Raw genomic sequence first — 5501 nt, 5'->3', positions numbered from 1 at the left:
TATGTTCCCCCTCCCCTCCCAGGTTTATTGAGCTGGAATTGACATACAGCAGTGTATAAGGTATACAGCATAACAATTTGATTTGTGTATATTGTGAAATGATTAATGCAGTAAATTTAATATCCATCATAGTGTATAAATACAAAATAAAAGAAAAAGAAAAAATATTTTTTTCCTTGTGATGAGAACTCAGGATTTACTCTTTCATATATATCTTACAGAAGTGCTAACTATTGCCATCATGTTGTACATTACATCCCTAGGACTCTTGTAACTGGAAAGCTGTACCTTTTGACCACCTTTATCCAAATTCCTACCCCACCTCCCATCTGATGTCTTCCATTTAAAAAAAAAATTAAATCTATTCTAGTGGGTATGGAGTGAGATCTCATAGCGGTTTTGATTTGCATTTCCATCATGACTCATGATATTGAACATATTTTTATGGGCTTATTGACCATTTGTATATCTTCTTTGGAGAAAATTCTATTCAACTCCTTTGTCCATTTTTGAGTTGAGATGTTTGTCTTTTTGTTGTTGAGTTTTAGGAGTTCTTTATATATTCTGAATACTAGACCCTTATTAGATATAGGATTTGCAAATATTTTCTCTTGTTCTGTAGATTGTCTCTTCACTTTCTTGATAATGTCCTTAGATACACAAAAGTTTTAAATTTTGATGGAATCCAATTTGTCTATTTTTTTTGTTGTTGTTGTTGTTATGCTTTGGGTGTCATATCTAACAACACATTGCCTAACTTTTGAAGCACATTTCAAAAGGAAATAAAATGATAGCTTTATATCTGAAAAAAGACATACTTAGAAGTTCTATTTTACTTGAAACTTATAAATTTACATTCACCTGCTAATTGGTTGATAAAGAATTTGTACATGTTTACTGAGTGAAAGGCCATTTCTTTTCTGCATAAGCCACAGGTATCTGATACACATTTTTGTTTTCTTTTAAGTTGATTTAGAACTTAGAGCAAAGCATCCTGGACTCCGAATATTTCAAGGTTTTTATGATCTCCATCCCTCCCTGCTTTTTTATTGTTATCTTGTCCACATATATTTAAAAGCAATATTTTTAGCTTTTAATCAGACAGTTCAAAAATAAGCAACTTAGTTTTCACTAAAAGAGCTCTCTTTTCACACTCATATTTAATTGGTTCATTACTTAATACTTAATTATAATAAGTATACTTATTAAGTATAATAAGCATAACTAAAATAAACAAATTTGGGAAAAAACAAAACTGACTTGGTAAATATACAGCACAACTGGAGGGAGCTGACATATACAGGTGTAGCAGAGTATAGCCTGCTTGCAGAGTGTGTTTAGTGTGCCATGGACACTGGTCAACATGCTTACAACACAGAGAGTGTGAACAGTTTAATCCAACTAATGAGTTAAATAAAGGAGCATTAAGAGTGCATCTACTCTGCTATTCTAGAGGTCTAAATTCAGAATTACTTAAAAAAAATTTTTTTAAGATTTTATTGGGGAATTGGGGGGTACAGTGTTGGAGAATCGGGGCAGGGGAACAGACAAGTTGCTGTCCTTTTGTTCTTCAGTCTAGTTGTGGAGGACATGGCTTCACTGGCCCATGTGGGCTCTGAACCAGCGGCCCTGATGCTCAGAGCTGGCGCTCCCAAGCCAACTCATTTTTTTTGTTTGTTTTTTTGGGGGGGGAGGTAGAAGTGGTGAGAGTGGTTTATTTTAATTTCGTGGGGGAGTATCAAACATTAGATCGATATTTCATTACAAATAGACTGATTGAAGTGATTTCCCCAAGCCAACTCTTAACCAACGAGCCACTCAGCCGGACCCCAAAAATATTTTTAATGTAACATATACATAGCATAAAATTCACCATTTTAATCATTTTAAGTGTACAGTTTGATAGCATTAACTACATTCACATTGTTGTTCAACCATCACCACCATCCATCTCCAGAACTTTTTTCATCTTGTAAACAGAATTACTTTTTAATAATTAACATACACAGCTCTGATATGCTAGCTTCTACGCAGATATCTCTGACACTTAGTAGCTATGTAAATAAACTTGGACACCTCACTTTACCTACCAGTGTCTCAGTTTTCTCATCTATAAAATGGAGTTAATATGTACCCCCAAAGAACTGACAAAAGGACAAAATAATATATGTGCTAAAAGACTTTAAAAACTAGAAAGCATTTTATAATTGCTACTTATGATTATTATTGTTAACAAATTTTGAAGGTCCTTTATATCTGCAAAATTTTGTAGTAAAGTATTATTTCTATGGGAGATAAAGCCATATACAATATAATCACATGGTTTTAGAAATGGAGAGTAGACTGTTACAGACATGGTATCAATGAGTTCTCTCTTAACGATGAGTTCTAGGTTCCTTTAAATCAACCTTAATTCTATTGTGAGGATAATGAACTTCAGCAAAGCTGCTTCAGAAATATTTGAGAACAATCCTTCTGTGTTACCATCATTACCGACTGAGGCTTTTTATCTTTTCTAGATTTTGGTCTTCCACAGAGATATATGTCTGCTCCAATAATCTCTCCAGATTTAGACTGTCTTTGATCTGCTACTTCCTTTTTGTCCAGTGGTACACTGCGCTCCTCCTGGGTGATGATTTTTTTCCCACCAAAAGGTGAAAATTTGAAATTGTGAGCAGCTATTTATAGTGAAACTCTGAGTCCTTGTTTTTTACATTTTTGGAATACTTATTGCCTCTTTACTAGAGTACCTACCTAAGGTTGTATGTGGTCTCGCTTTTTGAAGGACATTTTTTAAAAAGAAAGTGGTAGTGGAATGGGGTAGGGGAGGTGACTCATCCACCAAATTAAGATTTATTCAAGTACTGTTATCTGTGATAAAGGAAGCAGTTAAGAGTCACCATTTGAGAACAGCATTGGAAGAATTTAAACAGAGGCATTTCCCAATACTGCCATTGTTCTCTTTGCTGTTTCATGAACATTGTGGTTGGGGAGGTGTTGGTGGCCATGGCCCAAAATAAGTGAAAGGGAAACAACTTTCATTCTTAGTGGATTTCCAGTGTTGCCTAATATGGACAGCGCTTACTTGTTGGTTCTGTTCAATTCAATTCAACAAAAAATTTTTGAGCAACTCCAAAGTGCTATATACAGTGAACAAAGAACCCTGCCCTTGGAAAGTTCACCTTCCAGCTGTGTTAATCCACCTTCTGAGAAAAATGTTAAATTATTTACCTTCCTCAATTATTTTTATATATATCAAATGTAAACATTGTACAAACATTCAAACTTCATGATGGTGAAGGCCTAAAAGGAAGAGTCCTCTTTATGAATTGCTGGGGACAATTTCATTTAGTTCTATTTTTAAATATTAATTAAAAAATACATACAAAAACATAAACCCATCAAGCCTCAGTTCTAATGCTTCGAGATATAACCATGAACCAAACTATCTGTCTGTCTTTTATTTCTGTTTTTTATTCAGGGGTTGAGGGTTAGATCTTTAGGGGAAAAGCCTTGGGTCTTTTCCAACTGAGAAGGGCTTCTTCCCTCAGAAGTTTCCAGTGCCACCACCGTTGGGCACCTACAGAGCAGGCAAAAAATCGGTTTCCCCAGATTGCTTTCTAAATAGAGTTTCTAGTCGTGGGTCATAATAATGACACCATCTCTCCTCCCAAACAGCGGTGGGTCCATAATTTCTACACAGCCTGGGAGATTGACAGGGTTATCCAGCTTGGTGGAGAAGGGGCGCTGGCACTTGACATGAACGTTCGGTGTTCATCATCTCAGGATGTGTGGACAGGGGGAGAGCACAAGCCCTCAAGCCATCGCAGGGCCTTCGCCTCTGCCGGGACGTCCTCACTCTTGAGCAATGGCTCGGGAACAGCACCCACTTCAGGTGAAAGTGAGCCAGCGGTTGGGTCAGAGGCAGGAGTTGGACGAACCACTTGTAGTGTATGTTCCCTACTGCCCAGAGGGAAAGGGTGAAAAAGCTCACAAAAGAGAAAGAGCTTGACTTTGCCGAGGAACAACCCTCCTCCCCCCATCGCCCAAGGTTTCCCACGGAGAGGCCACCATCGCTCTCCATTAGGCTGGGTGGAACCTACAGGGCACCACCACCTAGATCTGAAACCAAACCAAGCAAATGATGGTCTAAAACCTCCCTCAACACTCTCCATAGCGTTCCAAACGCAAACGCACAAGTCAAGTAGAAAATTAGGCTGCCCCTTTCCATGGCGATAATCGAATTAGCCTCAAATTAAACGTGGAATTGGCCCTCACCAGCTGTGGGGACAAGTCCCCTATTGTCCCTTTGCCCGGGTAGTGGCGGCGGCGGCGGTGCCCACTCTGACCAGGCTAGCCTTGGCCAGTCCCGGGACCAGGGGACGAGGTCGGCGCCGGGCCTGGGCAGAGCTTTAGCTGGGAGAAGCGAGGACGCGCCCAAGGTTCGGGTCGCGCGCGGAGCAGGCGCCGGGTGGGCGGCTGCGGGGCTCCGGGAAGGCGCTGAGCCCCAGGCGGGCAAGAGGGAGGAACCGAGGGAGGGAGGAGAGTGTGCGGGAGAGAGCCGTGCGCGCGCGTCTGTGCTCGCTCCCGGAGCCGGCGCGCTCTCCCTCCCCTCTCCCCGCCCCTCGCCCCCTCCTTGCCTGCTCCCTCCCCTCCTTCCCCCGCCCCGCGCTCCAGCCCAGCCCCCGGAATCAGTGCAGCTGTTACCGTGCAGGCTGCGGATTCCTCCAGTCCCTCCCTCGGCCGCCTCTCCACCCGGAGCGAGCGCGCAGCCCCGCGCAGCAGCGCCCACCGGTCCCGTCCTGTGAGCCCCGGCCCCAGCCGCAGACAGCCCCGCGGAGTCGCCTCCCGGCCCGCCCGCCCGGCCGCCGAGGAGCGGGAGGAGGACGGGACCCCGACGCCCCCACCCCTTACCCGCGGGAGGTAGGTGGGGGCCCTGAGGCTGGAACATGCCAACTCACTGGGGCTGCCTCCCAGGCGGGCTCCTGGGCGGCAGGCGGGCGGGAGGAGGGGCGCGGGCCCAGGCCCGGAGGACGCCGCTGCCCCGCGCCCCATGGAGCGGCGTGGGGGCGGGGAGGCTGCAGAGCCCGGGCTGGGGCGGCACGGGGAGCCGGGGTCTCCAGTGCGTATTAGTGCTCAGGTTTTGCGGGGCAGGGACTGCAGGCCCCGCAATGAGGCGGCCGCAGAGCCGCGGTGCGCACCGCGGCGGCCATCTCCATCCCCGGCGCAGCGGCGCCGATTTCTCCTCCCTACCTTCGCCGCCGAGTCCCTCCATCTGGGCGCAGCAGACCCTGGCGCGGGGGTGGATACGGAGTGGGCGGCAGCGAGGATATATTTTCGGGTGCCCTCCTAGTCGGGCTGGTGGGGAGCCGGGGCGGCGTTGACAGGGCCCGGCTCTGCGCTTAACGGTACGGGGGATGCGGCCAGGCGTGGTCCCGGCTGCGCCGCGCTGCAGCTGGGCGGGAGGCGACGGCCCCCCCGACACACACACACACACACAC

At 45.8% G+C, this 5501-nt stretch overlaps 1 protein-coding gene across 1 annotated transcript in view; it reads left to right on the top strand.

Annotated features, from left to right (window-relative positions):
* Nucleotides 1–4707: 4707 nt before the first annotated feature.
* SPTBN1 (spectrin beta, non-erythrocytic 1) overlaps nucleotides 4708–5501 on the top strand; it is a 202584-nt gene continuing 201790 nt past the window's right edge. The window contains exon 1 of the mRNA XM_019662090.1: nucleotides 4708–4923. The gene's annotated coding sequence lies outside the window, so the exon portion shown is untranslated. The remainder of the gene's footprint in view (nucleotides 4924–5501) is intronic.

Source organism: Hipposideros armiger, unplaced genomic scaffold, assembly GCF_001890085.2.
Source record: "Hipposideros armiger isolate ML-2016 unplaced genomic scaffold, ASM189008v1 scaffold_366, whole genome shotgun sequence".
In the NCBI taxonomy this organism is placed as follows: Eukaryota; Metazoa; Chordata; class Mammalia; order Chiroptera; family Hipposideridae; genus Hipposideros; species Hipposideros armiger.
The sequence above is the reverse complement of the archived record's forward strand: the minus strand, read 5'-3'. Positions and strand labels throughout refer to the sequence as shown.